Source organism: Nomascus leucogenys, chromosome 12, assembly GCF_006542625.1.
Source record: "Nomascus leucogenys isolate Asia chromosome 12, Asia_NLE_v1, whole genome shotgun sequence".
In the NCBI taxonomy this organism is placed as follows: Eukaryota; Metazoa; Chordata; class Mammalia; order Primates; family Hylobatidae; genus Nomascus; species Nomascus leucogenys.
In genome coordinates, this window is record NC_044392.1 from 51,875,147 (window position 1) to 51,887,424 (window position 12,278).

The 12,278-nt window shown below is 45.7% G+C and overlaps 1 pseudogene; it reads right to left on the minus strand.

The window, feature by feature from the left end:
* The window catches only part of LOC100581357, a 32,919-nt pseudogene that overhangs the window by 14,185 nt on the left and 6,456 nt on the right, over positions 1 to 12,278 (minus strand).

The following is a 12,278-nucleotide window of genomic DNA, read 5'->3' on the forward strand; positions in this document are numbered from 1 at the left end:
CAGATTAAGTATGGGGTGAGAAGTCAGGTGACTCTGGGGACCAGACCTAGTTCTGACTTAAAGAGAGTTACTCTCTAAACTCAGATATATTCAGAAAGTAGTGATAACAGTACTTGCCCACCTCCCTTGCTGGACTGTTTATAAGGAGCAAGTGAAGTAAAGAATATCTGTGAAGGTCTGCCTAAAGGTCCCTGAATAGAGCCAGAAACAGGAAGGTCTGGGCCTCTCCTACCACTTCCACAAGCAGTAGAGCTCAGCTGGTGTTCCAGTTGCTCCCATAGGTGGCCATTGATGCAGATGGATTCCTCCAGGTGCTGGCACAAGTTCTGGATTTCACCAAGATGCTCTTCCAGCAGGTCAGCCCCTGTAGCCAAACCAACAGGACATGGAGAGAGGTGGGAGATGGAGAATCCTGCTTACTGATGGGTGTGGGGCTCAGCCAGGGGCCTTGCAGCAAGACCTGTAGATATCACTAGTCTTCTGCCAACTGTGTGCTCTCACACGGACACCCAAAGGAATGGTAGTTTTGTTTAAACGGTCAGTGTGCTTTCAAACACATAACAGTCACTTGCTAAAAAATCTCTGTGGGCCTCCTCCCACACAGGGGTCTTGTGAGAGTTCCACATGTTTTAGAAAAATAACTGAGGGCTCTGGACAAGGCCTGCCTAGCATCTGGAAAGGTGTGGCCACCTCCTGGGTGTGGCTATGAGGATGATAGGTGAGACCTCACTCTACCTTTCTTCTTACTGACACATGAGTGAGTATTCTTTAGCAAGGGACAAAGCCCTTCCTTCCACCCTTAGAAAGAAGGCCTAAAGTAAAAGTATGTGCTCTTACACTCACGCTATGCAGTTAATGACTGACACTGAATGCTTCCCTGAAATCACTTTTAACATGGAAGATGAAAGAATAGCCTGGAAGGATCTAGAGATCTGAAGGCAGATTAGAGAGGGGATGACACCACCCCCATCCCCCTACCAAACAAAGGAAAATGATGCAGAAAAGTCAGAGGGATGCTTACATCGGATATTAACTGCACAATTTTGCTTTGGGCTCAGTCTTTTCCTGAAAATTATGATTGTCTTACTGTTGGAACTGAGCGGCATCCCAGCATTTATGAGCTTAGCTATACCTCTCCACTTGCTGTGACTGAATTTTGTTCACAGGATATATGTGCAGGGTTAGGGAGCTGCACCCTTGTACCCTTTCCTGTGACAACTCCTGACTGATGGAATAAAGTCCCATCTATGCCTGGCATTCTGGAGGGGTCTAAGAGAGTGGGCTGCAAAGAGGCCAGGCTGCAGAGAGATGGAAGGACATGAGTATGAGAGTACAAGAGGTGGGTCCCTGACTTTCCCATATCCCTACAGAGCTCTGAGGCCCTGGGCAGGAGAATGAAGAAATGTACTTGGAAAGGATTGAGCCCTGATACAGCTCTTGCATTTTATACCCCCCACTCTGTGAGCCAGGGATGGAGGAGGAATGCAACAGTCCTGCCCGGGTAGGAAAAGAGTAGACCCTGAATGAGACTTCTCTTCAAAGGCTGCCGTCTCCACTTTGTGCTTTACCTGTGGGTTTGGAGTTAAGCTGGTACACAGAGGAGCCTGAGGATAGGTCCCCAGATACACCCCCTTTCTGAGGCCTCATCATGTCCCACTGGCCACTGCTGCCCTGGTACCCAGGCTCCAGGATTCTTCCCAGTTCTATGGTGCCTCTTGGAGGAGAGTCACGCTGGGCAGAGTTGAGGTAGTGGGAAGAGCCAGCTTCCAAGTCATTGCTCAGCAATGTAGCTGTGGAAGCAGGAGGAATAGTGCTGGCACCTGGGCAGAAAGAAACATGAGTAAGAAGCAAATGGGGTGTCAGAAGGGAAGGATTCGCAAGGAAGTGTGTGATTACTAAGAATAGGACTAAAAGGAGACCTGTGGAATGTCAGAGATCCCAGTTCACTGTGGTATACCAATTAGACTAAGGCTTGTAACCTAGAGGTTGTAATTCTCACCCTTTGTATTTCCTAGCAGGAGACACAAGAGGTAGAGAATAAAGTATCTTAAAGTTATCAGTATACACAATGGAAAAGTACAGTGGCCCCGCTCCTGGCTCCTATTACAATCCTTCATGACAGACTCCAAGGAAAGTTCTGAAAGTAGGATTCACTCCCACAGTTACAAGTTGTGAGTGCAATGGCATACAGGATTGAGCTTACCTGTGAACATGAATGTTTTTGTCTACATGTACTTGCCTTCCCCTGAAACTAACCAGTCAATATGTCAGTTCCACCTTGGAGTTTTTCAGAAGAGAAAGGGGACATGAAGTCAAGCTGGATATGGTGGCCCTATTTCTTCCAGACTGAAGAACTCTTTGCTGAGGCTGGGGAAGGGCCTATGTAAGGCAAGTATTTATTTGAATCCCATCCAACTCAAAGAGCTGCAAAATGTCATCACTCCTGTCTAAAGAATCATTGAATACTATTCCACAGAGGCAGGTAGGACTTTCATTCCATAGGCTGATACTTTCATAGACCCTTTGAAATCATAGGCCTTTCCCTTGAGCCCTGTCATTTCCACTTCTCTGTAAAAAGAAGCCCAGCATAGAGGAGATAGGGAAAGAGGTGGGCAGAGATGCAATTTAGGAGAAAATTCAGAAGCCTGCTTTCTTTCAGGGACATGGGCAGCAGAATAGACAGGTAGCTCCTCCTAAGCAACAGGAGTGAGGTCATTGTTTCTCCCAACCAAGCCAAACTCCTCAGAGGGGTTAGTATAATTGCTAGTTGCCAGTTTTAGCCCCATTTATAGCTGGTTCTCAAATTTTGGTACTTATTGGAATCACCTCAGAAAGTATGGAACCATACACTGATTCCTGGATTCCAGAGATTTTGCCTTAATCAATATGGGATGCATCTTGAACAATGGATGTTTTAAATTTATTCTAGGTGATTCTAATAGTCAGAAGTGAAGGGGTTGGTTGCCCCTCCACACCTGTGGGTGTTTCTCGTTAGGTGGAAAGAGAGACTTGGAAAAGAAAAAGACACAGAGACAAAGTATAGAGAAAGAAATAAGGGGGCCCAGGGGACCAGCATTCAGCATATGGAGGATCTCGCCGGCCTCTGAGTTCCCTTAGTATTTATTGATCATTCTTGGGTGTTTCCCATAGAGGGTGATGTGTCAGGGTCATAGGATAATCGTGGGGAGAAGGTCAGCAGATAAACACGTGAACAAAGGTCTCTGCATCATAGACAAGGTAAAGAATTAAGTGCTGTGCTTTAGATATGCATACACACAAACATCTCAGTGCCTTACAGAGCAGTATTGTTGCCCGCATGATCCACCTCCAGCCCTAAGGCGGTTTTCCCCTATCTCAGTAGATGGAACATACAATCGGGTTTTATACCGAGACATTCCATTGCCCAGGGACGGGCAGGAGACAGATGCCTTCCTCTTGTCTCAACTGCAAAGAGGCATTCCTTCCTCTTGTTCTAATCCTCCTCAACACAGACCTTTTACGGGTGTCGGGCTGGGGGACGGTGAGGTCTTTCCCTTCCCACCAGGCCATATTTCAGACTATCACATGGGGAGAAACCTTGGACAATACCTGGCTTTCCTAGGCAGAGGTCCCTGCGGCCTTCTGCAGTTTTTGTGTCCCTGGGTACTTGAGATGAGGGAGCGGGAGCATGCTGCCTTCAAGCATCTGTTTAACAAAGCACATCTTGCACAGCCCTTAATCCATTTAACCCTGAGTTGACACAGCACATGTTTCAGAGGGCACGGGGTTGGGGGTAAGGTTATAGATTAACAGCATCTCAAGGCAGAAGAATTTATCTTAGTACAGAACAAAATGGAGTCTCCTATGTCTACTTCTTTCTACACAGACACGGTAACAATCTGATCTCTCTTTCTTTTCCCCACAAGAAGTTTGAGAAGTCTTATGATGAGTCTCTCCTCCAATTTGCAAAATACTAGATGTTCATCAGGATCACTTAGTTAAGGAAGAAGATTAAAAATTTAAGCCCCTACATTTTTGAAGGGATACAACAAATATCTGATTTCCTGCCTCTTTCAAACTGCCTTCAACCCCATCCAAACACAAGGCAAAGGGAGAAATCAGTGGTTGTAGATAGTCAGCTTACTTTTTAATCAAGGCCATGTGAGGTTTTAAGTCTATCAGTAACAATGATCAGTGTTCTCATGTTCTAGTCCATTGGCCACACAGTACACAGTACATGCTCTAAACCATGCAAAGATACTATACAGACTCTTGCACAAGATTTTAACACAGGGACCTGAGAGGCCGCCATGCACCACTGTCCACATGGAAAATTGGCTCAAAGCAAACAGTCAGCTTGGGTAAGCAATGGTCCCTTGGAGAGGACCCTGACTTCAGGTGGAGAAGGAAAGGGCTGCAATCTTCCTCATCTAGGCTGGGACCATTCAAACTCCAGTCAATGGCCTCAGATTTGATGTAATTCCAATTTAACCCAAAACAATAGACCCTTTTTCATGGACAGTGCTCTCCTTCCATCCTTCCCTTTGGGCAAAGACAAATGGACAAATGTGGATAGATAAAGGAAAAAGAGGTAAGGGGAAGACATGGAAGCTAGAAAATACTCTTGCCATTTGTCTTGGGGCACATTTGTTGCCCATCCATTGCTGGTGCCACAACTGCTAAAGTAACAAGTTTTAGGTCAGAAACACCAGCACCTCCTACTGGTCTCTAAAGAGAGGGAAAATATTGTTGCAAGGATTCCCCAGAGTTTGATCAGCTGAGCTCGGCCCCATACTCTAAGCAGGATGGTGACAAAGCCATCCTAAGTAGAAAAGATATAACAGAAACATGAAACCTAGAGCAGAAGACGAGATTCAAGCCCATCTCTCCCACTTACTAGTGACCTTGAATAAGTAACTTCACTTCCTTGAGCTTTAGAGTTCCCTGCACTAGAGAAAGTATCCATTTGCTGGGTTGACAAAATAAATAGGCTAGGCTGGGTGCAGTGGCTCATGCCTGTAATCTCAGCACTTTTGGAAACTGAGGTGGGCCGATCACTTGAGCTCAGGAGCTCTAGACCAGTCTTGGCAACATGGCGAAACCCCGTGTCTACAAAAAAATACAAAAAATTAGCCAGGTGTGGTGACACACACCTGTAATCCCAGCTACTTGGTGGGCTGAGGTGGGAGAGTCGCTTGAGTCCAGGAGGTCGAGGCTGCAATGAGCCAAGATCATGCCACTGCACTTCAGTCTGGGTGACAAAATGAGACCCTGTCTCAAAAAAAAAAAAAAAAAAAAAAAGGAAGAAGGAAAAAATAGGCTGGTCCACATGACATTTGGGGCTACAGGGTGGGGGATGCAAATTATTGGCTGTTGTCTTGCATCACTAGAAACTGCTGGCATGGTGACCCTATCAGTCTCTGGCTCACCTAAGCTTCTTTACAGGCACAGAAAGTGCCTGACAAATGAGTTTAATTTCATTCAAACTGCTTTCTAACTGTTGTGCTTATGGTGCTATAAGAGAGCAAATTCATGTGAAGGTTTGTCATTTTTTTCTAAGCTATCAGTGACCACCAGCACACTAAATTTATGATGAGCATCCAGCCTACAAATATATCAAAGCATTTTCTAAAAGGTGACTGTCCACAGTCTACATAACTACATAAGGTCAATTATATTTGGGAGTCAGAAGATAGGATTCACAGTCAGATGCCATAGTTGGTGCTTTGGTTCTAAGCTGCCTACGTGTCACCTGTCCCAGGGCAGGGATGAACCCTGTGTGGTAGAAAAAGGGGCTCATCACTTCCTCTTCTGAATCCCTCTACCACTACCCTTTTTGCTCCAACCCAATGATGTCAGGAACTGAACTTGATTAACAGCATTTCACAGCAGAAAAGTGTAATAGCCACACAAAGGAACCCACTGAATGTGGCCATCTTTTTCTTGGCCACTTCATCCTGCATAGGGAAAGCATAACATCTCTTTCCCATCCCCTACCAATGAGCAGTCCACCAGTCTGTCAGGGATTCAGCATACTTGATGGTATCCAACACTGTCTACAGTGTGAGAGCACCAGGTCTAGAGCCTCGTGAACATATCTACCTGTTAACTGATGAGACACACACATCAGAGAAATAACAAGAAATACATTTCCAAAAAATAAGCAAGCAGAGCTTTCCCTCAGTCTTCCATTTGTAACATGTACCCATGTTGTTTTTTTAAACTCTGCCATCCAGCCCGAGCCACACAGTGTGGGGCTGCCATTCACAAGCACACAAATGCAGAAGTGCTTACTTTCTCCCAACTGCTTCTGCAGCTTCTGCAGCTCCTGATGAGCCTCAGCCAAGGAGACCACCAGTGTCTCACAGCAGCCAAGGAGGGGAGGGCCAGTGGGGCTGAAAGGCAGGAAGCTGGATGGAGCTGAGGGCAATGGTGGCTGAGGAAGCCTAGTCAGCTTGGGTATGGAGTGAAAATGCCTAGAAACAGAAAGTTAGGGAGAAAAGAGACACATCATCAAAATAAGAGAAAAGAATGAGCAAAAGATTGAGAACCAAACATCACCCTGAGGAGTGGCTATTACCTAGTGTGGTACAGGATGAGACAGCCAAGAGTGACCATTGCTACCAGAGAGGCTGGCCTGGCTGACCTTCCCTCTTCTCCCCTGCCATGGCTATCCTGCATACATCCTCTGGGTTCATCTTGAAAGCAATTGGCTAAAGAAGGTAAGGTGGCATTATTGAGCCCTATGCCAGCAATCCTGGGCATGGACAAGTCAGAGAGCCTGAATGCTCTCAAGGGCCCCTGGGCCTCTGCTCCCAGCATGTATCAGTCCTTGGCCTTGGGACAAGACTCTTTCTCCACCTAGAACTCCTCTCTTATGGCATCAGGTCCCATCCTGAGTAGGAGAGAGATGAACAAAGGCTGTGGGGAAATTTTCATTACTAGTGCATGCAGTTCAGGACTCTAATGGAAACAAACTTCAGAATTCCAAATCAACATATTCATTCACCAAATTAAAAATAGATGCCTTGGTAGAGTGGCTTAGACAAAGTGGCTTGCAAACCCTTCTGGGCATTTAAATCACATAGCAAAAACTCTTAATATATGTAGATTCTTTAGGCCTTCTTGATTCTGTCTAGGCCTTAATGTAGACTTACAGAATTATAAATTCTTGGAACAGGAAATTTGTATTAAAAAAAATCCTCCCTGGTGATCTTTAGGCAGCCTATCTACAGACAGGTTTTTAGAAAACTTGCAGGGCCAAGTGCCATGCACAAGCACCAGTGGATCAGGATCTTTGATCTGCTCCTTACTCTACAAGTTACCTCTGTCACCCTGGCTTCCATGGGCATGTACATGCTGTGGGGCACAAGGTGATCCATTGTGGGGAGAGTGAGAAGGTCATGGCAGACTTTTCTTCCTTGGTGACTCTGTCGGATAGATCTTTAGAAACCCTGTCAAGTTTCAATGTTTAAAATTGTTTCCTCTTCCCTAAAAGCAATTAAAGGGCATGTAGCCAATGGAGGGGGAGCAGAAACCAAGGCTGACTAGTACAGAATGTCTAATGTAGAAGACAATGATTATATCCTAAAACACAACCCAATGGTGCTGACACCATTTCAGATCAAAACTGCAAATACACTCAAATTGCCAGGTGACACAGCCCAGGCATTCTTTGAGGAGGCATTCTGATTTTTAAACCCTCTGTTCTTCATCTTCTGCTCTGTTCGAACCCAAAACATTTAAGCAGATGTCTACAATTCTGGAAGCACAGCTTTTCTTCATGATTCTGGTCCAGCTGCTGCCCACTCTGGCCTAGAAACTTTGAAACCAGGCTCAGGAAGCATTGGAACACTTCTTCTTCCTTAAGATTTTGGTTGAATTGCCTTCAGGGAAATGAGGGCAGCAGAAGAAAGCACTGTGCTTTCTGGGAGCACCTCTATTCAAGTCAAACCTCACAAGAAACCACACTGAAGGCAGCCAGCCAGCATGGTGGGAGGTAGGAGGTGAAGACAAGGTTTGCCTTTTCCTTGCCATCCCTGGTACAGGGCTGTGAATGAGCAGTGTACCCTCTGGCAACTAAGCTGGACTTGTAAATGAAATGCAACCCTTTAACTGCCCCCAAGATATGCACTATGTACATATCAAGGACTGCCAATCCATTCATACATCCATTAATGGTAACATACTATGAACAGAACCTTGTCTGAGGCTGTTCTCAGCATCCTTGGCTATGAAATAAGTAGCACTATCTCTTGGAGAGGATCTCCATGCAGATTTAATGGGTAACACACAGTGGATCAGTAGATGTGAATTTCTTTTTATCCTATGGCTGTCGTAATCCTGGGAGAAACATTTTTCCTCTTTGCTCCCAGGATAAAATGAGAGAAAACCAATAAAAATGTTTCTTTTTAAATGGTTAGCCAACTACTGGTCAAAGCTGGTGTGCGGATCAAAACCTTATGTGGATTACTTATTTTCTAAAATATTTTCTTAAATCAGACACAATTGGTGAATGAGGGTGGTTTCTTGATTCTGTCTAGGTTTTGATGCATCGAGGCCACTAACAGTCCAAACCTCTGTCCTTGAAGAAAAATCAAACAGGCAGCAGAGAAAGAGGAGATGAAGCTTCTGCCCCATTGGCTGTTGCATACCTGAATGGGCCTGGTTGACCTCCTTGGGGGCATTCTGGGGAGTTGGCAAGCTGATGGGGTTGCTGCTGGATTCGGGCTTAACCCCCAGAGATGCAATGGTTGATGATGGTTTAGAAGACAATATAGCAGAATGACTCGAATGATGGATGGAATCTATAAAACCCATGAATGGAAGAAGACATTTGATGTTCTACAGAGAACTGGAATCCTGGCCTTATATTTAGCCAGGAGTACCAGGGCTAGAGTCTTGCTTTCAGGGAAAGAACCAAGCACAAGCACTGTTAGCAGTGTTCATTTTCTTGCTGCAGACAGATCCTATAGTGAGGTAAACCACCTTAGGGATGATAGTGGTGCTCTGAGCTCTGGAACATGAAAATGGCAACTCCAAAATTATCAGGCAAGACTAGCAGCATCTGTGGACACCCACATATATTTAGGGAACACTGCTCAGGAATAAGTAGCAAGATCATTGTAGGAGAGATGAAGGAGGTTTTCCATCTTAAAGAAGATCTATCTGACAGAGTCACTGAGGAAGAAGAGTCGGCTGTGATCTTCTCACTCTCCCCACAATGGCTCACCTTGTGCCCAACAGCATGTACATGCCCATGGAGGCCAGGGTGACAGAGGTAACTTGTAGAGTCAGGAGCAGAGCAAAGATCCTGATCCACTGGTGCTTGTGCATGGCACTTGGCCCCACAGCCATGTTCAGCCTGATACACACCATGGTGGAGCTATAAGCCCTGTTTTCTGAGGTCTCCACTCAGTCTAGACAAAGATGGTACCACCCAGAAAGTGGAGGCTACCTGAGTGAGCAGGAGAAGCTTTCTTCTCTTCATAGTGTGTGTACTCACTGGCTATGTCCATGTCATAGCAGGCTTCCAGCTCATTAGACAGGAAAAAGGTGCTGCTGGGAGAGCAGTGGGAGTCAGACAAAGCATGGCTGCTAGAGGATGTGAGGGACCGAGGATCCACTTTGGCTTGAAGGACTTCAATCACTTTCTCCTTCTCCCGAAGCTCCCTGCTGAGCCTGGTGGGGAGAAGGGGGACAACAGGTAAAACCAAGTTCACCCAAACCAGCCTGTCCTGACTGTGGCTCATAGGAAAAGCCAAGTAAGCCAAGGGGACCATGCCTGCAGAGAATAATGGAAATAACCCACCTCTGCTTAGTGATGGAGCATAGGTGGGATGTAGATGGAGAAAGAATAGCTACCCAGTGCTCTGGCCACATAATATGTTGAGGACAAGCAAAGAGATAGCTAGCCCTCCTTTTAAGGCACTGTTGCTTAAAGTATGATCCCTGGAACAGTTGCAGCCTGTGAACTCTTTGTTACCATCTCCAACAAGACAAGTATAAAAATTGAAAGCAAGCATTGAGAAACGCAGAGCAAACCATTGTTCCAACATCCAAGAGCATGATAAATGGAATCATGTAGTTAACTGAATTCAGACCATGTATGTTTCTATGATGGATTAGAAATAAAAACAAAACAAAACAAAAAACAACACTGTGTCCTTCACTACAGATATTTTCAGAAGCATTTATGTAGTCTGAGACACAAGCATGACACAAAGAACCCCAACTAGTGGCTACAACGGACTCTGAGCCCATATTTCATTGATCATTATATGAAGCAACTCACTGAGAACTGGGTCCTGAGGCACTGCAGCCTCCTGGTGATCGACACCATCTAGGCCTCTTTCACCAGGTCCTGTTATATGATTCCTTTTTTCCCCCAGGGCAATTGAGTGACTATTAAACTAGCTGTCAACTCAACTTGGGGCAGGCCAACTTTGCAAAAAGCTCATCCTACTTATCAAACACACAGCAGGAAAGTGGGACCCTTAGTGGGGCAGAAGACTCTTGAAACCTAGTTAGTTCACTTTTAGCTCAGACTGTTTCTAGGTTACTAAGCCTGGAGAATTAATGTGCCAGTGTGATTAAACCAAAAGGGAAGAAAGAATTTAGTTAAAAACAACAGTGAGGTGTTCAATGAATGCATGAATTCAATACATTCAACACTTTCCTTTATTCCCCTTGATTTGTGGAGTTGCCGCCACCCTTGACCCTTTGGGCCTCAGTCCCAATCTCTTTACCAGATTCCCCTCTGAATTACCTGAGGGCCAGTGGCTCAAGTCCAGCTTGATCTTTCTCACTTTTATGTTCCTCTGCAAACCAAATTTAGAAAGAAACAACAAGAAATTAGGCTGGTCCCACTTCCCACATTACAAATGCAGGAGCCTATCTGGAGACAGAGTAGTGAGCATTTCATGTGTGCATCCAGAACAGTTATTCTGGGAGACCTCAGCTTGTGTCTCTAGAGAAGTGACCCCACTGTCCCTGACCTGCTGGTCACCATCATGACTTCCTCTGCCCTAAATCAGGGTAAAACATTTAAAATGTCTTTTGTTCCATTAATCATGATGCCCTTGCCCAGCTGCCCTGTGGGACACTCCAGCCTCCATGTCCTGGTGCAGACTAGCTCCCCAATGCATATGTCCCACCACAGCTTTCATGCAGAACCTGCACTGGTCTCTGAGGAGATGACAAGAAGCCCTGCCCCACCTCTGCATCTGCCACCAGGAGGTGGGCTAGGTGGATCCCAAGTGTGATCCTACTTTACTCCCTTGGATATTCTCTGGAAATTCTGAGTAGAGGACCCCAATAATAACCAATGTAGCCCTTGAACTACTGAAGCCAGTGCCTAAACCATGTATAAAAGAGCATGGTGCTTTATCCATATGTGGAGTACCTTCACGTACATTGCCATGCTATAAATGGAGACACCACAAGGATAAGGCATTTAGCGAGTTGGTGGCAGCATCCAGGCTAGAGCTTGGGTCTTGCAATTCTTAGTTCAGGGCTCTTCCTCCAATAACAAGGCCCTTCCATCTCATGTCCCCTACTCCCTCTTAGCATCAGATAGATGCTGCCCCTGCCCCACAGGTCACAATCCATGAGTGGTGAAGTTTCTATAGTTGTAACCACAGCATCTCCAGCCCTGTGTGTTCCTCTCCATGCTACCCACTGAGCTGTCTTGATCCTGTATGAAATAGAAACAGGACCCTAGGTTAAAAAGTTGCAGTGGAGATGTGGTGGCCACCAGGGGCTGGAACTGTGGGGGTGACTGAGAGTATTCCAAAGCCCTATCGCCAACTTACCAGTGCCGAGTTTGCTGGTGAGCCTCTCTGTCAGCTGGCTTCCCTGGGCGAGTTGCTCCCGGAAGCTCTGTCCCAAGTAGTAGTCAATGTCATTGCTCCTTAGGAGATCCTCAGAAGATTTTACTGCATCTTTTGCATGCCAGGTGATAACAAATACCTCTCCCTTCTTGTATTTTTTGCCATAGGGGAGACAGTTCCCGGGCCTGATCCTGAATCACGGAATCATATTTCCTAATGCAGGACAGAAGAGGAAAGAGTAAGTATGGAAAGAGTGGATGCTAAGTTATGGAGTTATGGGGGCTTCTGCAGAGATTTCTATGAGAACCTCTCTAAGGAACTCCCCCAAGCTGAATTCTGGCACATAAGCCATAGGAGGTATTTAAGAGTAAATTCTACCTTGATAAAGTATTGCATTAAAAAATTTAGTATGGGCCAGGTGGCTCATACTTAGTATGGGTGGCTCATGCCTGTAATCCCAGCACTTTG